Here is a 26,915-nt window from a genome sequence, read left to right as displayed (position 1 = left end):
GTCAAGATAACTCACTCAGTTGTCCAGTGCCTTGACAGAGATGACTACACTGCTGGACTCAGCCAGACACTGGCATGGGTGAGCCTCTCCCTCTCTGTGTAGGTTCAGGGTCTCTCCCCTGAGATCTCACTGCGAGATAAGTAGCTCACCTCTATGGCAGCTCAGGACTTCTAGAAGTACTAAAGCAGAAGCTTCCAAGACTTCTTAAAGCTTCAGCCCAGATGTGGTACATTGTCACTTGTGCTGCATTCTGTTGGTTGAAGGAGTGACAGGGCACTCACATTCAAAGAGGATGTGAATACTGAGAGATGTTTCACTGGAGGCCAGCTATCACATAAACCATTTACCTTTTTAAAGACCACTCTGCGGGTGGGGGGAAAGCCCGCCTGGGTGGCTCAGTCTGTTGGGCATCTGCCTTCAGCTCAGGTCATGATCCTGGAGAACTAGAATCAAGCCCCAAGTTGCACTCCCTGCTCAAAAGGGAGTCTTGCTTCTCCTTCTGCCGCTTCCCCCTGCAACTCCTGTTTTCTTGCTCCCTCTCTCTCAAATAAATAAATAAATAAATAACCACTCTGAGGGCACTTGAGTGGCTCAGTCATTTGAGCATCGGACTGTTGGTTTCTTTTCTGGTCATGATCTCAGCTTCCTGGGATAGAGCACCTCATGGGACTCTGTGTTCGGCAGGGAGTCTGCTTCTTTTTCCCCCTCTCTGCCCTCCCCCTGTTCACATGCCTGCTCTCTCTGTCTCCCAAATAAATAAATCAATCTTTAAAAAATAAATAAAAGACCATTCTGGCTGTGGAGAACGCACTGTAGTAAGACAAGAATGGAAGCAGAGAGGCCAGGTAGGAGGCAATGTCCTGGGAAGAGATTGTGGTTGCCTGAACCATGGAGTCACTGCGGATATGGACTGAAGTACATGGATTTGGGGATAGGGTGGAAGAGGGTATGTTCGCCCAGTAGTTAGAAGCATGTCTATCTGCCATATGCTAAAATAAAAAGAAGAGTAAGGTGTTTGGATGTTAGTCATCAGGGAGCAATTGAGGATTTCTTGAGTGAGGAATTAGTAGAAGGAAAGCCGTGTTTATAGATGATTCATGGAGGGTTGCCTGGGTGGCTCAGTTGGTTATGTGCCTGGCTTTGGCTCAGGTCATGATCCCTGGGTCCTGGGGTCAAGCCCCACATTGGAAGGCTCCCTGCTTTGGGGGGAGTCTGCTTCTCCGTCTCCCTGTGTTCCTCCCCCACTTATGCTTTCTTTCTCTCTCTTTCTCTCAAATAAATAAATAAAATCTTTTAAAAAATTATTTATGGGGCAGTAGAGTGCAGGAGAGGGAAGAAACCTGAGATAGGAGACAAACTAGTGAGTTCGTTCTTCCCGTGGTCCAAGGCTTAGATGGTAAACCCTAAACTGTAGTGATAGCAGGTAGAGTTGAAAGGATGAGTAGCAATAGAGGAGAGAAACATTGTGAGGGGAGAGCTGATAGTCCTCAGTGACTGCTTTGATATGGGGACTAGAAAAAGAATCAGTGACGGGTGCATTAATCAAGATGAATTTATCCAGTTTCCAAGCCAGGGCAATATAGGTGGCTGGTACCACTGACAGAAGAGGAAGTTTCAGAGAAGGAGCTGGCTTTGGGGGAGTAATAAGTCAAGTGTTCACTGTCACACCTGTTGCTTTCAGTAGGGCCATCCAGAGACAAATGCTCTGCATGAAACACTCGGGAAAGGTAAGGCTGGCCCTGGGGAGGAGTAGAGCCATCTGAATACACGTAGAGGTGCCAGGTGACACAGTGGGAGAGAAAAGCCCTCCTGGGACTGGGCTGCTGGAGCAAAAGAACAGAGGGGTCAAGGACAAAATTGTTTCAAAATACAGATCTGAAAAACTGAGAGTTTCAAACAGAAAAGGAGTGGTCGGTAGTACAAAGGCTACAAAGAGCTGTAGGATGGTATAAACATGGGCTTTGGTAATTGTGAGATCATTAGCAAGTTTTCAAAAAGCATTTTGAAGCGACTGGATCAAAGATTAGAGAGATAGGATTTCAGGGACTAAGAGGAGGCAAAAAAGGGAGAGGGGTTTGTGGCAACTGGTCCAGACAACTACTTTCTAGTTACTGATTCTGCTTTGGTTGCGGGAAGGAGAGAGAAAGAGTGCAGGTCTTATAGCGAGAGGCTTTAAAGAGACCTGGGGTGTTGAGTTACCAGCTAGCCCTTCGTATCACTAGAAGTAAGAATTGCATTTACTTATAAAAATGAAAACAATAAAAACAAAGCTTACCATGTTAGAGAAACAGTAGTTTATTTATTTTTTTTAAGATTTTATTTCTTCATGAGAGACAGAGAGAGGCAGAGACACAGGCAGGAGAAGTAGGCCTCCCACGGGGAGCCCGATGTGGGACTCGATCTCAGGACCCCAGGATCATACCCAGAGCCCAAGGCAGACCCTCAGCCACTGAGCCACCCAAATGCCCCTAGAGAAACAGTAGTTTATTTTTTTTGAGAAACAGTAGTTTAAAGTGAACATGGCATTTGTTCTGCTCTGAACTAAAAAGTGTTCCCCCTTTATAAAAAGAAATGAATCACTTTCTTTAGCAAGAATATGCAAACTTGGTTTCTTCCTTTCTCATCCTAAAATACAGTTTTTAAGGGCCTCTGTTTATAGGGGTGATGAGGGAAAAGAACTCTCAGAGAGAGGGGGATAAAAGGCATTTCACTTGGTCTTCCTGCTTGACCCTTCCTACATCAGCCAACTCTAATGAAACCTGTAGCTGGCTGTACTTTACTACCTTAAAAATATCTCCTCTTACGGATTTGGCAAGGAGATGACAGGTCTTCTTTTTTAAAGAATTTTTTCCCTCTCTTTTCTAACTCATTTAACAACTAGTTAACATGAATCACAAGACCAGGCTACTAGAAGCTTGAGATATTTCCAAGAAAATGGGGGAGGGGGGGAATACTAGCATCTATAGATCTATAGGAAGAAAAACTTACACACACACACACACACACACACACCATGTTTCTGAGAAGTTGACATAATTTCAATTGCTTAATCCTAAACTCTAACAACAAAATGTCATCATCATCATTATTATTATTTTGCACTGGAGACAAATGGAAGAGGAGCCAGAGTTCTCTAGCTCTTGTATTAAGAGGAAATAATTGGATTCAAGCAAAGCTGAGTTTGAGTTTCTACTTCATCACTTACCGACTGTGCCAGAGGCTACTAACTGCTCTAAGTGTTCATTGTCAACTTCTATTTAGGAAGAGAATACCCTAAATTTTAGCAGGACACATGGCTGCCCAGCCACAGGCTACATTTCTTAGCTTCCCCTGCAGTTAGGTATGGCCCATGCATCTAAGTTCTGGTCAGTGCAGTGTGAGCAGGAAGGATTTTTCCAAGTTCTGGGTCATCTCCCTCAAGACAAAGCTGGTAGCCCTAAGTATTATTTTTCCTTCCCATCTGCTGAAACACACATCTAAGGGGGTGACTGAGCTTTTGCCATGCAGGAGATGGCAGTAGTTGTATAGTGAGAACCTGGGTCTCAAAACGATCTCGTGGATTATTGCTGCTCCAACAATCTGGAATGCTCACATTGGGGCTGTTAAGAAATAAACATTAACTTAATTAATTAAGCCACTATACTATCTGGTCTCTTTATTACAGAAGCTCAGACTATAACCTCAAAAATTCATTTGTTAAGAGTCCTTGGTGTTTAACCCCTCCGGGTCTCAGTTTCTTCTACAAACGGGGGTTAATGCCTACCTCACATCTGTTGTAAAGATTACATGGGAAAATGCATGGGGTGGGGTGGGGGGTGCTCAGAGCCCGGCAGATGACTGGTATGTGATAAATATTTGTGGTATTCCCTTCAATCGTGTAGGAACATGGGCTTCATATATCTTTTCAATGAATACAGGAAAATAAGGAGACTGAGTCAAGTAGTTGAATAATATGATTTGCACTGTATAGGAGACACCAATAAACCCATCACACGTTGAAGATGTCATAAGCCAAAAATGCATGCAGCACACCTGACCCACCAGACACCATAGCTTAGCCTAGCCTACCTTCAGTGTACTCAGAACACTTATATTAGCAAAACCATCTAACACAAAAACTATTTTATAATAAGGTGTTCCATATCCCATGTAACTTACTGAATATTATACTGCAAGTGAAAGACAGACTGGTCCTATGGGTGCAGTGTGCTTGTAAGGACAGGGGCTGTTTAGTCCCCGGATCCCGGGGCTGAGGGGGAGCTGCAGCTGGCTGCCACTGCCCAGCAAGCATCACGAGAGAGCATCGTGCTGCATCCTGCTAGCCTGGGAAAAGATCAAAATTCAAAATCAAGTATGGTCTCTGCTGAATATGAATCACTTTTGCAGCTCCATAAAGTCAAACAATCATAAGTCAAGCCACCGTAAGTCGGGGCAGTGTATATACAAGGCGCTCACAAGTGTTCATCATATATATAAGCTTCTTGAGAGCAGGTTCTGAGACTTGCTTCCCACTGTTCCCCAAGTGCACACACATAGTAAGACCAAATATTTGCTGAGTGAGGAGAACATGGATATAAAACGTGAGTTAGCTGTTTTTATCTCCATCACTTCCTTCCCTCCCCGGCACCCCACCCAAGGAAAGAGGGAGCGGACATACAGAAAGAAGCAACGTGTCCGAGTTGACACAGCTTGTAAGTAGCAGACTCGAGATTCTCAAACCAAATCCAGGTCTCCCTGGATCCTTGTTTTGGGGTCTTTTCACCCTGACCCCTAGATAGATACTCCTTCTTGAGAGCAGACTTGGAAACAAGTAAGATATTTGGGCACCTGTGGGTGAAGATAAACAATCTGAAGCCAACGGGAAGTTGGAATTTTTTTATATTTTAAAATTTGCCTAGGTTCTGCACGACCCTATAGCAGCAGTAATTGCCCCCCTCTCTTGCTTCATAGAGGGTCTACACTGATCTTACACACCCTGCCCATTTTATTCCACCAACGTATGGAGTAGCTAGGCCCGCTGGATCCCAATGGGAAAGAAAAGTTTAGATACATTTCTTTAAAGACCCTCTGTTCAATGGCTAGAGTGACAGATCAGCAGCCTTCAGCCCCAGGTGGTATTTACACTGGAGAGGAGAGATGAGAGAAGCCACCCACGGGGCTAGTGTATTCCAAATCTAGCTGTTTCTGCAGTGCCCTTCGCAGTTTCATTCTATTTTTTTTTTAAGATTTTATTTATTTATTCATGAGAGACACAGAGAGAGAGAGAGAAGCAGAGATACAAGCAGAGGGAGAAGCAGGCTCCATGCAGGGAACCTGATGCAGGACTCGATCCTGGGTCTCCAGGATCACACCCTGGGCTGAAGGCGGTGCTAAACAGCTGAACCACCTGGGCTGCCCCATTCTAACTATTATGGCAACACATGAGGCCCTGATCCTCAGTGAGACTGAGTCACTGCTCTTCAGCGAGGGGACAAGCAGAACTAGTTCCCCTGTGCAGAGCCATTGGTGGACTATGACCGTGAATTACAAACTAGTGGCAGATTGTTTTCGGCAGCTATCTGATAAGAAAGGTATTGGCCAACTAGGCTTTAGTTGGATGCTTTTGCAGAGGTGTCACTATGTTAAAAAAAAAAAAAAAAAGAAGCAGATGAGGAAGAAAAACTCCAGGAGAAAAAAAGGGCCCTGTGAAAAGACTTTGTTCTCTGTTTAGATTCAGAGATGCTTCCTCCGTGGCATCCCAGGACTACTGGCTGACTTGCAGAACAGAAACTTATAACGGATCATCCTTCCACATTTCTTCTCAGGGCCCACTCACTCACAGTAGTACAATTACTACTATTTATTAATAGTAAAATAAATTGACATTTATTTGTGTTAACTATTGTGTGTGTGCATGTGTGTGCATGCATGTGTGTGTTCCCAGGTTTAGAAAGTTTCTTTTTTTTTTTTTAAAAGATTTTATTTACTCATCATAGACATAGAGAGAGAGAGGCAGAGACACAGGCAGAGGGAGAAGCAGGCTCCATGCAGGGAGCCCGATGTGGGACTCGATCCCAGGTCTCCAGGATCGTGCCCTGGGCCAAAGGCAGGCATTAAACCGCTGAGCCACCCAGGGATCCCAGGTTTAGAAAGTTTCGACAAGCATTATCTGCAAAGACTGTATTTGTTCTCAGATATCTATGGTGATATGACTTAATACTTTTAATTAATACTTTTCTCTCTCTCTCTCTCCATTCCTTCATTTTAATCCCTTCCTTCTCTTACCACTCCTTTTTTTTCTCTAACCTAAATCACAAAGGCAGATATTGTTCAGAGTGAGCATTTTAAGACCATGTCAGTCCCTTTCCAATTCTTCCCTGAGATGTGAGGAAGAAAGACGCTCTTTCTTTTTTTAAGATTTGATTGGTTTATTTGAGAGAGAGAGAGAGAGAGAGAGAGAGAGTGTGTGTGTGTGTGTGTGTGTGCATGAGTGAGGGGAGGGGCAGAGAGACGGAAAAGCAGACTCCTTACTGAGCAGGGAGCCCGAGGCAGAGGGGGGATCTCGATACCAGGACCCAGAGACCATGACTTGAGCTGAAGGTAGGTACTTAACTGACTGAGCCACCCAGGCACCCCAAAAGATGCTTTTAAGGTTTTGTCTCCCAGGGTCTAAACTTTGTGGACACTTTTGGTGAGAAGCTGTAGCCACAGAGGACAGTAGAAGAAAATGCCTCCAATCCAGATTGGCTCCCAGAGCCATAACTGCAGCTACACATGGATGCTTTGTACTCATACAGAAACCAAGGCCACGGTGGGGGTGGGGGTGGGCGGTTGGTTAAGAGTATGACTCTGGGTTTTGGCCCAGGTCATGATCTCAGGGTCGTGAGATGGATCCCTGAGTTGGGGAAGCCTGCTTGAGATTCTCTCTCTCCCTCTCCCTCTGTCCCTCCTATTTATGTTCTCTCTCTCCTTTTTAAATAAATAAATAAATAAATATTTTAAAAAATCAAGGCCAGGGACACCTGGATGGCTCAGTGGCTGGGACGCCTGGGTGGCTCAGTTGTTGAGCATTTGCCTCTGGCTCAGGGTGTGATCCTGGAGACCAGGGATCAAGTCCCACGTCAGGCTCCCTAAATGGAGCCTGTTTCTCCCTCTTCCTGTGTCTCTGCCTCTCTCTCTCTCTCTCCCTCTGTCTCTCTCATAAAAGAATAAATAAAATCTAAAAAAAAATGTCTTTAAAAAAAAAAAGTCAAGGCCACCCCAACATCTACCCCCTTGGTGGCAACATACATAGACTAAGAAGACCTTTTGTATCTTCTGAGGTTCAGATTAGACAGTGATAAAAAAAAATTGTTCTCAAATTAGATCATATAAGGAAAGATAAAGGAACAGAAATGCATCTGGGGATGGGGAGAACCTGGGGCTGAACTGGGGTTTAAATTGCTGACCTTAAATTGTGAAGAAAAAAATATTATGAAGCCAGTGACATTTTGGAACTTAGAGGCCTTTGGGGCCTTTGGTAAAAAAAAAAAAAAAAAAAAAAAAGTGTCTTTTCTGTTTTCTTGCCACTGTGTGTGGGCAACAGGAGTGGGAGCAGCAGCAGGGAAGGGTAGATAGGGTAGGCTGGGTGCAGCCAGGAGAGAAGAGTGAAGGGAAGCAGATTTGGGTCCCGGAAATTCCTTGTAAAGAAGAAACGTGACTTCTTCCTGGCATGCCCAGTTTTTAAAATGGAGGGTAGAGGAAATCGTGTAGAACCAAGGGGCTTCTAAAACTGAACCACACTAAACATGGTACTGAGCAGATGTAAAATAAATTTCCTCCCTGATCCATACTTACTAATCCACACACAGGAAGGCAATGAATAGCCTGGAAAGTCATTAAAAAAGTATAAGATAATAAAATTATGATTGTTCAGGAGCACTATCCCTTATAGAAATTACTAGACAAGAAAACTTACTACTGGTTTAAAAAAAAACATTATAATTATGTTGCTTAGCAGATCTCTCATTTCTGGAATCCAAGAAAGATGCAATAATCCCTTATTGCCTACACAATTCTTGCTCTGGTGGCAACAGATTTGCAATCCACAAGCTGCTCTCATGTTCCTCTGGCACAGCAGCCAGTGACAGCTTCACTGGGGAGAACTACTAGAGGAAGGAGGGACATGGGACATCTGATTATCAAGAATGAGGTGGCCCCATTTTGCAGTAAACTGTGGCGTTCATGGACTCGCTCTCAGGTCAAACGAGATACTTTCTGATATGAGTAGAGATTTTTTCCCCCACATATATATACCGTAGTGGTTTGGTTTGATTTGGTTTTGCTTCTATTACTGGAGCATGGACTATAGAGAGATCCTAGCACAGGGTTCTACGTTGTCACATCAAAAAATAAATAAGTAAAAGAGGATCCCATGCTCAAATTCACTTAAGACAGGCTTCATTAAAGATAAGCAGGATTGGTTTCAGGAGGGCTTCTGAGAGGCTTTGTGAAACTCAAAGAGGATGTGGAGCATTTCCTTAATGTATTTGGTCATCAAACTCTATTTCCTCCTCCTCCTCCTTCTTCCTCTTCCTCTCCTTCGCCTCCTTCTTCTTTTCAATTTTTTTTTCTTTAAACTAGGTCGTGTCAAAGGACTAGAATACTAAACTAAGAGACTTCCTTGAAGCTCAATATGTCATTAATTCAATTAATGTTTATGAAACCAATCAGAAAGCAATACTTAATAATCACCTACTATGCACCAAGAACTCTGTTGGGTCCATGGAAGTGAAAGAGACAAAATCCAGGGCACCTGTGTGGCTCAATGGTTAAGCATCTGCCTTTGGCTCAGATCATGATCTCAGGGTCTTGGGATTGAGTCCCACGTCAGGCTCCCTGCTCAGCGGGGAGCCTGCTTTTCCCTCTCCCCTTCTCCCTTGCTCATGCTCTTTCTCTCTTTGTCTCTCAATTGATGAGTAAATAAAATCTTTAAAAAAAAAAGAGAGAGAGAGAGACAAAATCCTTACCCTCAGTGAGCTCACATTTACTGGAGAAAGACAGACAACAAACCAGTAAACAAAGAAGAAAGTCTCACAAATGCAGTGGAGTAATAAAAGAGCCTAAGGCAACCCATGTTGAGTGGAGAGCTGAATGAGGAGGATGGAGCCTCGTGGAGACCGGAAGAGTCTTCCTGGGAAGGAGAAACAGCAAATGCCAAGGCCTTGACATGGAACCCATTTGGCTGGTGTTCAAAGAAGGGAAAGAAAGAAGCCTGGGGTGCCTGGAGCATTTCCAGCAAAGGGAGAGAGAGTGAGGGAGATGAAGGCAGGGCCAGAAGAGCCAGGCAAAGGAGCTCCCAGAAGCTTTGTTTGGGGTTTGTTTTCACTTTGCTTGTTTTTGAGAAGACTTTCAAATTATAAAGAAGATGCAAGAGTACACAAAGAACTCCCATATTTTTTCCACCTAGGTTCCCCTACAAATTCATAGTATAATCATCTAAATTAGGAAATTAATAATGTATAAACCTATCACCAAAGAGATCCCACTTAGTTTCTATGGTTTTCCTAATAATATCCTTTATAGCAAGCTTATTTTTCTTTTGGTACAGGACCCAGGCTAGAATTATAGGCTGCATTTAATTATACTATCTCTTTAACCTACTTCAATCTGGAATAGTGCCTCAGTCTTTCTTGTATTTTAAGACCTAAATATTTTTCAAAGTGGCAGGCCAATTATTTTAGAGAATGACCCTCAGTTTGGGTTTCTCTGATTTTTCCTCATGATTATTCAGGTTATGCTCTTTGGGTAGGAATTTTTCAGAAATTATTCTGTATTCTTCTCAGTCTCACATATCAGAAGGCATAATAATGTTAATTTGTCTGATTTCGAGTGGTGTTAATTTGATTAAGATGGTATCTATCAGCTTTCTCCACTATAAGGTTATTACTTTTTAAACTTTAAAATAAATTATTTTGTGGGGGAAGAAGCTTTGAGACTATGTAAATATCCCACTTCTCAATAAACTTTCACCCCCTGGCTGTAGCATTTATTGATGCTTCATGTCAGAACCATTGTCATGATGATTGCCAAGTGGTAATTTCCCAATTTGTTCAGTCCTTCAACATTTATTAGTTGCATTATAATGTAAGAAAGGGTTTTCCCTTTCCCCCATCCATCCATTCATTCATTCATCCACTCATCTGTGTATAGTCATAGGTTTCTATTAGAGTCAATGGATTATAATTTTCTACTTCATTATTTCTTTGGATGCTCAAATTGTCCAGATTTAGCCATTGAGAGTCCCTTCAGGCTGTCTTCTGCTCTTCTGACATGTCTTCCTCATTTTTTAAGCTCTTCCTTACTTACTTGCCCAAGAGAATGTTCTAGGCACCTCTCGTGCTTCCCCTGCCCCAGTCTTGGAACCAGCCATTTCTCCCAGGACCCTTGGCTTATTTTAGTGGGGAATGGTTTAAGAAACCAAGATTTGGATGCTAAGTGTGGTCATAGCTCCTAGGATATTATCGCTTCTTGACCCTCTCATTGGACTGAGGTGGGAAACAGACATATAACACATATCTGCATCTATTTCTCTGGCTAGCTAAATTTATATATTAATATATAAAATAAAAGTTATATAGATAGATAGATACTATGATTTCTCTAATGTCTCCAATTCTAATCATTCCTCTTTATGTAACCAATCTTTTAACCCAACCACTACTTTCCCAATCTTGGAATGCTATCTCCTCTACTGCCCAACAGCCACTTCCTCAGCTCTGTTTCCTTGATCCCTGTTCTTCGGGCCCTGCCACCTGTAGCTACCTCAAAGGAGAAAAAAAAAAAAAAAAAAACAAGAAACCTGATGACTTTTCTTAAAGAAAAAGTAAGAGAAAAGAAGGGAATAAAAGAGGAATGGTAAGAAAGGCAGTGAAAGGCTTTTTCCCCTTTTGAAGAAAAATAACTTTTAAAACATGCAAAAAAAAAAAATAGAATAGTATACTGACCCCTCTCTAACATTTATCCCTAGCATAGACAATTCTCAGCTCCTGCCCAGCCTTGTTTGGTCAATATCCCAACCTATTTACCCTCTCTCAGTATTATTTTGAAATGATCACAAAGATCATACCATTTTCTCTATAAAGATCTCTATATGCACATCAAAAAAATTACAATACTACTATCACACTTTAAAAATTCACAATTGTTTCTTAATAGCATCAAACATCTTGAGAGTGTTCTAATTTTCTCAGTTGTGGAGAGTTGTAAGCAGGGAAGGAACATATTCAGATAGAGATTTTCATAGGATCTCTTTAGCTACTGAAAGGACAATAGACTATAGAGAAAATCAATCAGCAGTTTTCTGATTGCTTTAGCCAGAGGTAATGGTTACTTGGATCAGGGTATATCTTGGAAGATAAGAAGGAGTCAGATGCTTGATGTATTGTAGAGATAGAGTGACTCAGACTTATTGAATAGCTTGCATATGGATATGAGAAAAAAAAAGAGGAATGAAGAATGATTCCTAAATTTTTGGCCTGAGCAACTAACTGACTAGCTGTTATATTGCATTAATTATTTAGTGCTGTGTAACAAATTACTCTTAAATATAATTATTTATTGTCTCTTGTGGTTCCTGTGAGTTAGGAATTCAGGCAGGTCCCAGCAGAGATGGCTTATTTCTGTATGGAGCCTCAGCTGGAAGCCTCAAGGCTGGAGGTTGAAACTATCTAAAGGTCTGTTCAACTTGCATGGCTAATGGTTAATGATGGCTGTCAGCTTAGGCCTTACCTGTCTATCAGCTGGTGTACGTACACATGACCTCTCTATGTGGTCTGAGCTTTCTCACAGCATGGTATTTGGCTTCAAAAAGTGAGCATCTCGAGAGAGATAAAGAGCCAAGCAGAAGAAGCTCTACCCTTTCCATGACCCAGTCTCAGAAGTCACACAGCATCACTTCCTCTGTACTCCACTGATCAGGGAAGTCACAAACCCTGCCCAGATCCAAGGAGAGAGATCACAGAAACCACCTTTCAATGGAGCAGTGCCAGTTGTATTGTAAGAAGAGGATGGGAAGTGGGATAAGTATTTTGGTACAGCTATCTTTATAAAATACAATCTGCCATAAGTGCTCTTCAATAAATGGTGACAACTTGGATAATGGTATTTTGGTAGTATTTATACGTCTGTTTTCCCCCAAGCAGGAATGTAGAATAGACTGGTGGACAGAAGAATCTGGAAACACCCACTGTCCAATGAGAAGTCTGTGGGGAATTTGAAAGGAACGATTCTATCAGTTTTCACTACAGGAGGATCATTTCTGACAATAAGAGGGAGAATGAATCCGAAAGAATAAGAAAACTAATAAGGAGGCTTCAGCAGTACTCCAGGGAGAAATAGCTCTCGCAATTCTGATACTTCTAATACCACCAAAGTATTCAGATTTCTGCTGTTACCACTCTTGTTCAGTTATGGCCCCACTGTTTTACCTCTTGGATTCCGTAGTTGTTAAAAGCATTCCCTTGCATACACCATCAGGTCAGCTCCCTCCTCTTTCCCTTGGTTGAACTAACCTTGCAAAACTCAACCCAAGTTCTATCCAACTGTCCACCTATTTGGCACACCTCCCCGAGTAGTGGAATGTGCCTGGAAAAAAACATACGAGCATGTTAATAGGATTTACTCGAAATCCATGACCTCATGTGGGTCTTTGGTGTGATCCTGTGCTCTTCCCCTAGTCCATTTCCAGCTGTCTTTGATAACTATTCCAAACCTCTCTGCTTAAACCTTCTTCTGCATTCCCACGGCCTGCCAATGACCTTTGTTTTCTATTTTACTGAGAAAATTGAAACGATCAAAAGATAGTTTGCAGACCTTGAGGACATTACATTAAGTGAAATAAGCCACTCACAAAAAGACAACACTATGTGATTCCATGTATATGAGATATCTACAGTAGTCAAACTCATAGAAACAGAAAGGAGATAGAATGATGGTTGCCAGGGGCTGGGGGCGGAGGGGATGGAAGTTGTTCAATGAATATGGGGTGTCAGTTTTGCAAGATGAAAAATTTCAGCCATCTGCTGCACAACAATGCAAGCTTAAGTATACTACTGGACACCTAGCAATGGTTAAGATAGTAAATTTTCTGTTCTGCAATTTTTTTTATTATAATTAAAACAACAAGAATAGAACTTTCAGTCTACAACCAGGTCCACTCTCACCTGGAAGCACTGTGCCCACCCCAGGTCTCTTGTCCCTGACCCTGTCACCGTCTCCTCACCTGGCCAGATGGTCCCACACCAAGTCAGAGGTGCCAATGGAAACAAACCAGGGATATCTGCACAGAGTTACTTCCCTAATAAAACCCCAAGGCAGAAAGGTAAACATATGTAGCGTAGAGAGCCTCAGAGCTCTTAAGGACTGCCGCCCAGAGCTGCAACAGAAGTTGCCAAGTGAGACCATCACTGGGAAGAAGTTGATGGGATTCCTGAACCAGTTGGTGGAAGATACAGAATGAAATGCACCCAAAGGAGAACTGGCTGGGTTTGGGATATGGAATAATGAAGATTGGCATCACTACCCAGAATCTATGCCAGGAAACTAAGTGGGGAGAGGAAAGGTGACAGGCATGTTGCCCAGGCTGGATGGAAACCAACTAGGCAGGACCCAACACCACAAAAGCCTGGAAGAAAGAGCAGAGACCCACGTATTTGGCTCGTTGGTTCCCAGGTATACTGAGGGGCCGAGGGGCCCATTTGGGAGAAAAATTTAGTGTTGAGCTGGACTCATGACTCCATTGTTGGGCACCACTTAGTTCCCCGTCTGGACTCAACCGAAAAGACAATTGACACTTGTCGAAAACATCACTACGGAGTAGCCTGCTAATTCTATGATGTCATATGTGATTTCCTCCCAGATCATCTATAGGGGGGGAAAGCTGTAATTGCTGAAAATAATAAATAAAAATTAACATCTAAAAAAGTGGATCTTGGGCAGCCCGAGTGGCTCAGTGGTTTAGCGCCGCCTTCAGCCCAGAGCCTGATCCTGGAGACCCGGGATCGAGTCTCATATCAGGCTCCCTCCGTGGAGCCTGCTTCTCCCTCTGCCTGTGTCTCTGCCTCTCTCTGTCTCTCATGAATAAATGAATAAAATCTTAAAAAAATAAATTAAAAAGTGGTTCTTTATAAATACCCATTTGTGCAGAATGTTAACCTGCTGAAACAGCTCCACCTCAGAAGCATAATACACCTTTCAAAAGTTAGGTCTAAAGAAGGGACAGTGTAAGCCAGTTGTTGGTAAACTTTTTCTGTAAAGTGCTGAATAGTAAACATTTTCAGATTTGTGGACAGGCCATACAATCTCAGCAAATGAAACAGATGGTGTCAAAGGGCTGAGATAATTCTGTGACCTGACCATAGTCATTAAAAAAATATGTTCCTATTGATTATAAAAATATCTAGCAATGTTCTAGAAAAGGAGATTTCATTTCACTTTCTCTCACAAATTATTTGTAAATTAAATGCTAGTGAAAATGAAAGACTAGGGCAGCCCCGGTGGTGCAGCAGTTTAGCGCTGCCTTCAGCCCAGGGTGTGATCCTGGAGACCCTGGATCGAGTCCCGTGTCGGGCTCCCTGCACGGAGCCTGCTTCTCCCTCTGCCTGTGTCTCTGCCTCTTTGTGTCTCTCATGAATAAATAAATAAAATCTTAAAAAAAAAAAAAAAGAAAAGAAAATGAAAGACTATATAGCAAATCAAGTGCCATTGACAATTATGTCTTGATGTGATTTGTCCTATTCCCTAAATCACTCTCTAATTGTTACAGAAAGGAATTTCTAATCTCTTTGTTAAGGGGGATCCTTGTGTTATTTTCTCCTCATAATTCATCTTGTGAAGTATTACATATTTTTAAAATGCAGTTAAACCCTAAATAGGGACACCTGGGTGGCTCAGCAGTTGAGTGTCTGCCTTTGGCTCAGGGTGTGATCCTGCGGTCCCGAGATCGAGTCCCACATCAGGCTCCCTGCAGAGAGCCTGCTTCTCCCTCTGCCTGTGTCTCTGCCTCTCTCTCTCTCTCTCTGTATCTCTCATTAATAAATAAATAAAATTCTTTAAAAAAATTAACTCCAACTAACTTTGAGATTGTGTTATAGAAATCCATGCTGCTCCTGCCCCTCACTCCCACCTCCCACAGCAAGGACTTAGACTCCATACTATTGAACTGGCCGTGTGGACATTCTGGAGTATTTGCCATTTTCCATCATGTATAGCAATTAAAGTCCAGCTATTGATAAAACTGGGGCCTCCGCTTAATTTCATAAACCAGGGATCCCTGGGTGGCTCGGCGGTTCAGCGCCTGCCTTCGGGCCCAGGGCGTGATCCTGGAGTCCCGGGATCGAGTCCCACGTCGGGCTCCCTGCATGGAGCCTGCTTCTCCCTCTGCCTGCGTCTCTGCCTCTCTCTCTGTGTCTCTCATGAATAAATAAATAAAATCTTTAAAAAAAGAGTTTCATAAACCAACCGAAAACAAAGTAGGAAAGTCTCTTTTTTTTCTCACTTTCCTATTCCTTTTTTTTCTTATTTTTTTTGTGTGTGTGTGTTTAAATTTTTATTAAGCTATAGTTGACACCTAATGTTACAGTAGTTTCAGGTGTACAACACAGCGTATAACAACTCTGTGCTATGCTATGCCCACCACAGGTGTAGCGACCATCTGCCACCACACAACACTACTACGATACCACTGACTACATTCCCTGTGCTGTGCCTTTTATTTCCATGACTTAACCCATTCCACGACTGGAAGCCTGTATCTCCCTCTCCCCTTCACCCATTTTGCTTTTCCCTCTACCCCTCCCCTCTGGAGACCATCAGTTAGTTTGTTCTCTGTATTTATGGGTCTGTTTCTGACTTTTATGTTTGTTTGTTTTGTTTTTTAGATTCCACGTAAAAGTAAAATCATATGGTGTTTGTCTTTCTCAGTCTGATGTATTTCACTTAGTATAAGGCCCCCTAGTTCCATCCATGCTGTCAGAAATGGCAAGATCCCATCCTGTTTATGGCTGAGTAACATTCCATTAAACATATAATGGGCTGATTCTGTTTGGGGCTGGTTCTGTTTGACTGTCTGTGGATGATGACACAAAGTCGGAACAGAGCCTGGAAACTTCCTTCTAGATCTCACTAGCTACTGGACTCCGTTTTAATCTCTTAGTGGAAACTTTGGGTTGCTTAATTCTGTATTTGAGGATCTTTTATGCTCTATATCATTTATGTTGTATTAAACATATGTAGAAACAATAACTTGTGAACTATGCTTTTCTATTACTTTTTAGATATATATATATCTTAAATGAATGCAATGTGCATAAATATGTTTTAAATGCAATGGTGAACCATTTGCATATTTTGCCAATGCCTCTATTTATTTGCTTTGGCATAAAGAATGAGCCAATGAACCTGTGTGTCCTGTGGAAAATGTATAAATGTTATCCGATAGTGCTCTTAGATGTAATGCTAATTAATGTTAAATCACAAATAAACAGTATTTTAAATAGAAATATTGATATATATGCACACATCTTCTTTATATTCTATTGATGGATACTTGGGTTGCTTCCATATATTGGCTATTGTAAATAATGCTTCAATAAATACAGGGATGTATATATCTTTTTGAACTAGTGTTTTTGTTTTGTTTGTTTGTTTGTTTGTTTTGGGGGGGAGGGGGTAAATACCCAATAGTGAAATTTCTGGATCACATGGTATTTCTATTTTTAATTTTTGAGGAACTTTTGCATTGTTTTCCACAATGGCCTTACACTAGGGTTCTTGTTTCTCTACATCATCTCCAAAATTTGTTATTTTTTGTCTTTTTGAAGCCATTCTTACAGGTGTAAAGTTTTAATTTGCATTTCCCTGATGACTAGTGATATTGAAAATCTTTTTGTGTGTCTCTTTGTCATCCATATGTCTTTTGGAAAATATCTATTCATGTCCTTTGCCCATTTTGAGGGAAAGATTTTATTTATTTATTTGAGAGAGAGTTTAGCATTATTTGTTGTAGTTCTTTGAAATATGCTGTTGGTATTTTGATAGGAATTGTATTCAATCTGTAGGGATTTAATTGCTTTGAGTAGTATAGACATTTTAACAATATTAATTCTTCCAATCCATGAGCATAGAATATCTTTCTATTTGTTTAGGTTATCTTCAATTTCTTGCATCAATGTTTTACACTTTTCAGAGTACAGGTCTTTCGCCTACCTGGTTAAGTTTATTTACTTCTAGGTATTTTGTTATTTTTGGCACAATTGTAAGTGGAACTTTTTTTTTAATTTCCCTTCATTATTAGTGCAACAGACTTCTGTATATTAATATTGTATCCTCCAACTTTACTGAATTCATTAATTACTTCTAATAGTTTTTTTTTTTTTTTTTTTTTTTTTTTGTGGAGTCTTTAGGGCTTTCTATATATAGTATCATGTCATCTGCAAATAGTGACAGTTTTGCCTCTCCCTTACCAATTTGGACCTTTTATTTCTTTTTCTCATCTGACTGCTATGGCTAGGACTTCCAGTACTATCTTGAATAAAAATGGCAAGAGTGGACATCCTTGTGTTGTTCCTGATCTTAGAGGAAAAGCTTCCAGTTTTTCACCACTGAGTATGATGTTAGTGATAGGTTTCTCATGTATGGTCTTTATTATATTCAGGTATGTTCCCTCTACTACACCAACTCTGTTGAGAGTTTTTATCATGAATGAAATTGAATTTTGTCAAATGCTTTTTCTGCATCTATTGAGATAATGTGATTTTTATCTTTCATTTTGTTGATGTGGTGTGTCCTGTCAAGTGATTTGCAATTATTGAATCATCCTTACATTTCAAGAATAAAACCCATTTGATAATGGTGAATGATCCTTTTCAGGTATTGTTGAATTTGGTTTGCTAATATTTTGTTGAGGATTTTGTTCTATGTTCATTAGGGATGTTGGCCTATAGTTTTCTTTTCTTTCTTTTCTCTTTCTTTCTTTCTTTCTTTTTTCTTTCTTTCTTCTCTTTTCTAATGTTTTTGTCTGTTCTTGTTAAGAGAGTCATACTGGACTCATAGAATGAATTTGGAAGGTTTCCTTCCTCTTTCATTTTTTGGAATATATTTAAGAGAATGTATATTAAATCTTTGGCAGAGGGGCACCTGGGTGATTCAGTCAGTTAAATGTCCAACTCTTGATTTTAGCTGAGGTCTGATTTCAGGGTGGTGAGGTCAAGCCCTGCATCAGGTTCCATGCTAAGTGGGGAGTCTGCTTGAGGTTCTCTCCCTCTGACCCTCCAACCTGTCTAAAATAAATAAATAAATAAAGCTTAAAAAAAATGTTTGGCAATTGTGAATCCATTCTGGACTTTTGTGTTTTAAGAGGTTTTGGATTGCCAATTCAATCTTGTTACTAGTTAGTAATTGCTCTCTTCAGATTTTCTATTTCTTCCTGATTAACTTTCAGAATGTTTTATCTTGCTAGGAATGTATCCATTTCTTCTAGGTTGTCCAATTTGTTGGCATATAATTTTCTATACTATTCTCTTATAATTCTTTGTATTTCTGTGGTGTTGGTTTTTACTTCTCTTTCCTTTCTGATTTTATTTATTTATGTCCCTTCTCTTTCTTTTCTGAGGAGTTTGGCTGAAGGTTTATCAATTCTGTTGATTTTTCCAAAGACCAGCTCTCAGTTCCATTGATCTTTTCTTGTTGTTGTTGTTTTTCTTTTTTTAATTTGTTTATCTCTGCTCGGGCCTTTGTTATTTCCTTCCTTCAACTAATCTTGGGCTTTGTTTGTTCTTTTTTTTATCTGGTTCTGTTAGGTGTCAGGTTAGTTAAGTACTTGAGATTTTTCTTGTTTCTTGAGGCAAGCCTATATCACTATAAATGTCCCTCTTGAAACTGCTTTTGCTACATCTGAAAGATTTGGAACCATTGTGTTTCATTTTCATTTATCTTCATGTACTTTTTAATTTCCTCATTGACCCATTGGCTCTTTAAGTAGCATATTGTTTTGCCTCTATGTGTTCTTTTCCAATTTTATTTTCTTTTGATTGATTTCTAGTTTCATACCATTGTGGTCAGAAAAGATGTGTGATATGATTTCAATCTCTTTAAATTTATTGGGATTTGTTTTGTGACCTAACATGTGTCTATCCCGGAGGACATTCAATGTGCCCTTGAAAAGAATGTGCATTCTGCTGTTTTTAAATGGTATGTTCTATATATATCTGTTAAGTTATCTGGTCTAATGTGTTGTTCAAAGCCCCTGTTTTCTTACTGAATTTCTACCTGGATGACCTATTGATTGGTGTCAAAGTCCTCTACTATTATTTTATAACTGTCAATGTTTCATTTTATGTCTGTTTAATATTTGTTTTATGTATTTAACTGCTCCCATGTTGAGTACATAGTTATTTATAATTATTATATCCTTTTATTGGATTGACCCTTTTATCATTATGTAATACCAAGGGCACTTTTTAAAGATTCCAAATTGATAAGGCATTTTCATGGAGTGGGAGGGCAATCAGCTTTTAAGGTCCTATATTTAAATCCTCATCTTGTTTGTACATATGCTCTTCGTTTATGAGGCCTGTGCTCCTACATAAAGAGGAATATAGATAGCATCAAATGACACAACCAACTTAGTAGAGTCTGATGGCCTTTATTCAAGGGAAAATGATTCATGGCTTGGGGGGAGTACAGTGCCTTACAAACACTCTTCCCAAAGGATTTTGGGCAAGAGCAAGTTTTACAGAACATTAGAAGTGGCAATGGAGAAACAGATTATGAATGGCTTAGGTTGCATATCTGACCTTACTTGGAAAGATGGAGGAACGAGAAAATAAATATAGAGCCCAAAGTTTGCCTGGCATTGGGGACTGGCTGAACAATACAGGTATAAACAATGTCTACTCACATGTGGATTTTTTAAGATAAATATAGTACTGTACTATAAACTGTATTTTCTCTTTCTTATGATTTTCTTAATATTTCATCTAGCTTACTTTGTTATAAGACCATAGTATGTAATTCATACAACATACAATCATGTTTATGTTTATGTTTATACAATCATGTCAATTGTTTATGTTACTGGATTAATAGTTATTGAGAAGCCAAAAGTTATACACAGATTTTCAATAGTGCAGGGGGCAGGGATCAGCACCCCTAACCCTTTTGTTATTCAAGGGTCAACTGTACTGTGTTTCTGGTCAAGCAGAGCATTTACAGGAACACAGAAATTTGGTTTGCTGACATGGCAGCCCAGGCAGGGTGGCTTCATATTAGAAATTTATCTCAACAATAGCAAAGTGTTTAGAGGAACAGACCCTAGAGTCAGAATGCCCAGGTTTGAACCCTGACCCAATGGAAGAATTTGACGTTCATCATATAGCTTAGTAATCAAATGGTAGGACAGTCTGTCAGTGGATACCTCTTACTGTAATGCCACATGAAGAACACAGCATCTTCTATGACAGATTCTTGGCAAAAATGTTTATCTCTAACCTAATTAAGCCTCTGACTTATGTCCAGTTAACAGGAAATACTAGACTTTGAAAACCAGTATTAGGGGAAAATAATCATCCACAGCTCTGCTGTTCTCTTGAAAAAGTCGAAGTCAAAGTCATAGGGAAAAATAGTCAGGGAATATAACCAATCACAGTCTGTGAAATGTGATTGGGTGCTTACATGAAAAACCCAATCATAGGGACACCTGGGTGGCTCAAGGGTTGAGTGTCTGCCTTTGGCTCAGCTTGTGATCCTGGAGTCCTGGGATTGAGTCCCACATCAGATTCCCTGCAGGGAGCCTGCTTCTCCCTCTCCCTATGTCTTTGCCTCTTTCTCTGTGTCTCTCATGAAAAAATAAATAAAATATTTTGAAAAAAGAAAAAGAATAACCCAACCATTAAAGACTCTGAGACTTGAATATGGAATAGGTTGGTATGGGGGAAATATTGTTAAATCTCTTCTATGTGCATGTGTTATTTATGTAGGGATGATATGTTATGAGTTCTGCAACATTAACATGGTTCAATGAAATATAATCAGAAAGACAAACAGATAAATCAAATATAGCAAAATGTTCCCAATTGTTGAAGTTTGGATGGGTGTATAGGTGTCTGTTATATTTTTTTTTTAACTTTTCTATATGTTTAAAATATTTCAAAATAAACATGGAGGGGGGGTTCACAGCCTCCATAGCTCCTACCAATACATTTACCTATATACCTGCATCTGTATCCAAATACTGTATTTTCACTACGGTTTGCATATAGAATATTTTATCCTGCTTTTCATAGACATTATCTCCAGTTTATAAGAGCCCATCACTTTTATCTACTCAAGGACATCTCAACAGCAGTTTCCTCTTCTCTCTCCCACATGACCTCTATTGGCTCCACATACCTTTCTATCTACTTGTGCATTTATCTACTACCCTTTACACTATCTTCAATTCATTTCAATAAATATTTATTGAAAACCTGTTTTGTGCTGGGAATGTTGTGATGAACAAAAGACAAAAGCAGTGCTTTCATGGAGCTTATCCTTTGGTTAATGAAGATAGATAATACGGAGAGTAAGTAAATAAATGATGTAGTATGTAAAAGGGAGTTAGGGAAGAAGGAGAAAATAAAGTAAGAAGGAAGTGGAGTACATGCGTAGAGGTGTTCAGGGTTGCTGACAACCCATGTGAAAGCTTGTACAGACAGAACCTTGAACCAAAGCATGAGGCTTGGCAGTAGCGCCTGAGGTAGATATCAGGCTTCATTTAACTCCCCTTACCCAGGCACCTGTGTAAACATCTTGTACAATCATATGTGGTGCCTCTGAAGATTTTGCAATTTAAATAGGGTAGCTTTCAAAACACCTTAGATTTTCCTACAGTGCAAATGGGGAGCTCCTGGTAGTTTGAACAAAGAATAATATGATCTGACTTACAGTTTAAAAACATCACTTTAGCTACTGTATTGAGTGAGAATGGACTATAGGGGGTCAAAGGTGGGAAGTAAGGAAATTAGAAAACTAATCCAAGTAAGAGAGGATGATGTCACAGATGAGATGTTAGGGGGGAAGGTGGTGTGGAGTGGTCCTAATTCTAAATATATTTCAACAGACATAAAAGGAGTAAATATAGACTGTACAAGAAAGAGAGGAGTCAAACGTGACTCCAGGCTTTGAGGACTGAGCAATCAGAAGGATGGAGTTTTGCTTTATCTGAGATGGAGAAGATTATTGATAGACCAGGGTTTGTTTGGGAGGAAGATCAGGAGATTGATTTTGGATGTTAAATTTTAGCTGCCTATTAGAATCCAAATAGAAATGAATATAGAATTCTAGAGTTCATAGGTTTCAAAGAATTTCAAGGCTCCTCAAAGGAGTTGTTGATAGTCATTTCTACCATTTCTTCATCCTTCATTCTCCTGTAAACCTATGGTATAACAAGAAATATATCTGGTCTTTGTCCTTAGTTCCTGGTACAAACCTCCTTAAGCCCGTGGAATTTTCTGAGTGATAGGAGGCCCTTTGGGGTTTATGCTAATGAAGCGACTTAGGGTGTGCCCCTACCCTAGATAACCTCAGGCTGGAGCCGGCCATCAGAAAGACCAAGTAACTGGAACATTGAAACTTTCAGCCCCACCCACTGGTCCCTAAGCTGAGGGTAGGAGGGTGCTGAAGATTAAGCTCTATAAATACTCTTAAACAAGACTCAGTGAACTTACAGGTGAACACAGGCACATTCTGGGAGGATGGTACACCCCAGTGCCGAGGGGACAGAAGCTCCTGTGCTCAGAAACTTTCTGGATCTTGCTCTCTTCATCCAGCTGTTCATCTGTACCCTTTATAAACTCCTTAATAATAAGCTGGTAAATGTACGAAAATGTTTCCCTGATATCTGTGAGCTGCTCTAGCAAATTAATCAAACCTGAGTTGGGGGTTGTGGGAACCTTCAAGCTATAGCTAGTTGGTTGGAAGCACAGGTGACAACCAGGATTTGTGATTGGGGTCTGAAATGGGGGGATGGCATGGCTGTTTTGTGAGACTGAACTCTTAACCTGTGGAATCTGAAGTTATCTCTGGTAGATAGTGTCAGAATTGTTGATTGTAGGACACCCAGTCAACGTCCACTGAGAATTGGAGCATTGCTTTGAGGTGTTGGAAAAAACACACTAGGAAACCCATTCCAGAATTTTGTCCCCTATCACTCCCCTGAAACTGCTGATGTCACCTGTGACCTCCCACTGCTAAATCCCATGGCAAATTTTCTTCATATTCAAAGAAAGCTATTTTAGTTACAGGAAAATTTGAAGTATTTACAAGGTCACATTATCAGATTAATTTGACACAGGATATCATTTCCTCCTTTTTTTGAAAAACTTTTTACTTTACACTTTCCTGTTCCTCATTTCTCACTGGACACTCCTTCCATTTCCATCTGCTTTACTGGTTTTCCTACATTTTCTCAACACAGGTATTGGAGGGCAGAGTCCTAAAGCGCAGCTTTCAGACCCTATCTCTTTTGCGGGGGTGGGGGGAAAGGAGAGAGAGAATCTTAAACAGGCTTCATCCCCGGCACACGGCCAGACGTGGGGCTTGATCTCATGACCTGAAATCATGATCTGAGCCTAAATCAAGAGTCCAACACTTAACTGGCAGAGCCACCCAGGTGCTCTTCAGACTCTATCTCTCTACATAGATTAACCTCCTAACCAATCCTAGCCCATCTGAAGTCTATCTCCAGTACAGATCTCTCCTCCAAGCACCAGACACATGGCTGCTGGACATCTCCACATGAATATCTCATCTCAAATCTTATGGGACCAAAACCAAACTCCCCTATCCCCTTATTCTCCTGTAGTCTTACGCATCTCAAAAATAACAACCCCATTTCCCCAGTTTCTCAAAGTCTTGGAGTTCTCCTGGACTCCTTTTTTTCCCCTCAGACTCATATCCAGTACCTCAGACACCCTTCAGATTGATTTCAAAACATACCTTAATCCACAACTACCAGTACCATTCTGGTTCAAGACCATTATCCCTTGCCTGAATTAAAGAACTAGTCTCTTAGCTGGCCTCCCTGATGTGACGCTTGCTCTTCTACACACTAGTCTATTTTCCATAATGCAGTCAGGAAGATCCTTTTAAAATATAAGTATGCCACCTGTTTAGTTAAAACTTTCCAAAGACTTTCCACATTATTCAAGGTCAAAACCCAAGTCCCTCTAATGACTAAAAGTGGCTTGCAGCACTCCCCTTCCTCCCTCCCTCATCTCCTCCTCTGTCACTATGCTACGGTCACCACCATGGCCTCTGCTTTTCTTGAAGACATTAAGCATTCTTGTCCTCAAGGCTTTTGCACCTGCATTTCCTTCTTAAAACTCTGTTTCCTCAGGGATTTACATATTCTGTTCCCTCACTTCCTTCAGACCTCTGCTAAAATGTCACCTTATCACAGAGTTTGCCCCCAACCATTCATTATAAGGTCCTTCTCCCAACCATCGTTCTCTCTGACTCTTGCCCCGCTGCATTTTTCTCACAATGCCCTTCATTTCCTGACAGGTACTTACTTACTTGCCTCTATCCACTACGGTGGAAAGTCATGATGGCAGAGACATTATCTGTCTTCGTTTTTTGTCTTTACTATTGAATCTTCAACATCTAGGGAAGTGGCCAGCATATAGTTAGCTCGCAGTAACTAAGAAGGAAGAACGACAGAAATAATGTAGCACAACAGCGGAGATATGTGGCAGCCAGCCTCCAAGATGGCTCCCAGTGACTCCTGACTCCGGTGTTCATGCTCTTGCACAAGTTCCTCCCATTAGGAGTAGAGCTGCCTGACCTGTATAACCAGTGGCAGAAATGACAAAGCATGACTTCCAAGGTTAGGTCATAAAAGATGTTATGGCTTCTACCTCACCCACTCTCTTGGATTAGTCATTGTCAGGGAAGACAGCATTGTGTCATGAGGATGTTCAAGTGGTCTACGGACAGGCTTGTGTAGGAAAGAAATGACGTACCTACTGACAAGCAGCACCACGTGAGGGTGAACTATCTTAGAAGAGCAGATCTCGAACCCAGTTAAGCTGTTAAGTGACTGCAGCTGTGACCAACCAGCTTTGACCAACATTGTGACTACAAAGGAGGACCTAGGCCAGAAGCTCTTGACTATCCTGCTCCCAAATTCCTGATCCACAGGAACTGTGTGAGAGGATATCCGTTTACTGGTGGGTAAGCTGCTGAATTTGGGTAATGTATTACCAAATGGTTGGTAATGACTTCTTTGCTGGTTTTCCTTGCAGATTTTGCATTTGCTTTCCCTTCTGCCTAAAACTCCATTCCTTCAGATAGTTTTGTGTCTTTATCTCTTACATCAGGCTTCTGCTAAAATGTCATGCTATGCAATTATGCAGTAATGCAGCAATGGATTCAGGATGTGTTTGAGATATCCAGGAGATAGAACAATATTTAGCAACTGATTATACATGGAGGATATGAGACAGAGAGGAGGGAATCAAAATGATTCTCAAATTATTGGCTTGTGTAACTAGTTTGTACTATTGCCAAATTTAAGGAAAACAGGTTTGGGGCAGAAATTATAAATTTAGTGTTGGACCTGCTAAATTTGAAATGTCTAAGAAATAGCCAAGTGGAGATAGCCAGCATGCAAACATATATACCATTTGTAACATAGAAGAGCGATCTGGGCTGGCAATAAAGCCCTTGGTGTCAGGACCAACCTTACAATTTGCAGTGCCCAGTGCAAATGAAAATTTGCAGAGTTCCTTGTTCAAAGAGCCCATGAGGCCCACCAGCTGCCAGGTCTCCCTTGCACCAATTTGTAGGATTGATGGATCATGCCTTGGCTGAGGCTTGGGAAGTGGAGCCAGGTATCTCCCCTTCCCCATGGACTCTAGGCTCCAAACTCCTTTAAGGGGACTGCCTCCAAGAGATTGCAACTTCCATGTCTGGATGCCCTTATAAAAGGGTATGGGCAAGAGGCTCATTCTCCCTGAGTCACCTACTGGGTGACAGCACTGTGGCATTGCTAATCTAGGGCAAGTCAGGTGCCATCATGCCATACCCCACAACACCACAGATGCATGAACATGACCTGACCTTCTCTATGCCTAGGATTTCTTGGTCCTAGTAGTTCTGGGTAGGGGAAAAAGGAACGTGGGCAAGGCTGAGAAACTATCCCAGGGAGGCAGAGGCAGTGGGAGGCAGGACTGTATGAAAACCAAGCACACTTCATTGTCTCATTGAACTCCATGTATAAAAAAAAAAAAAGAAAAAAAGAAAAAAAGAAAAAATCAAAGATAATATTATTAAGAATTTTAAGCCTGGGGGATCCCTGGGTGGCTCAGAGGTTTAGTGCCTGCCTTCGGCCCAGGGCATGATCCTGGAGTCCCAGTATCGAGTCCCACATCAGGCTCCCTGCATGGAGCCTGCTTCTCCCTCTGTCTGTGTCTCTGCCTCTCTCTCTCTCTCTCTGTGTGTGTGTGTCTCTCATAAATAAATAAATAAATAAATAAATAAATAAATAAATAAATAAATATTTAAAAAGGAAGAGAGAGAGAGAGAGAGAAAGAAAGAAAGAAAGAAAGAAAGAAAGAAAGAAAGAAAGAAAGAAAGAGAATGAATTTCAAACCTGTAAAGGCACCTGGGTGGCTCAGTTGGTTAACCATATGTCTTCAACTCAGGTCATGATCCCGGGTCCTTGGTTAGAGCCCTGGGTCAGGTTCCCTGCTTATAAGGGAGTCTGCTTCTCCCTCTCCTTCTGCCTCTCCCCTCAAATCATTCTCTCCATCTAAAATTAATAAATAAAATCTTAAACAAACAAACAAAAAAAAGAATTTCAAGACTGCAACTACAGAACATTAAGACTCCCAGGCATTAAGTCCTTCTCAGTGCAGGGC

At 40.9% G+C, this 26,915-nt stretch overlaps 1 long non-coding RNA gene across 6 annotated transcripts in view; it reads right to left on the bottom strand.

The window, feature by feature from the left end:
* Positions 1-26,915, bottom strand: part of LOC112678216 (uncharacterized) — a 51,676-nt gene that overhangs the window by 21,795 nt on the left and 2,966 nt on the right. For 2 of the 6 annotated variants that reach the window (XR_007406558.1, XR_007406554.1), the window contains exons 3-4: positions 26,648-26,806; positions 24,567-24,694 (exon numbers count right to left, since the gene is read on the bottom strand). This is a non-coding gene — a long non-coding RNA (uncharacterized LOC112678216). The remainder of the gene's footprint in view (positions 1-24,566; positions 24,695-26,647; positions 26,807-26,915) is intronic. The other 4 variants (XR_007406559.1, XR_007406555.1, XR_007406556.1 and 1 more) reach the window with 3 other exon arrangements.

The sequence above is a fragment of the Canis lupus genome, chromosome 27 (assembly GCF_003254725.2).
Source record: "Canis lupus dingo isolate Sandy chromosome 27, ASM325472v2, whole genome shotgun sequence".
In the NCBI taxonomy this organism is placed as follows: domain Eukaryota; kingdom Metazoa; phylum Chordata; class Mammalia; order Carnivora; family Canidae; genus Canis; species Canis lupus.
This window is presented reverse-complemented; position numbering and strand designations above follow the sequence as displayed.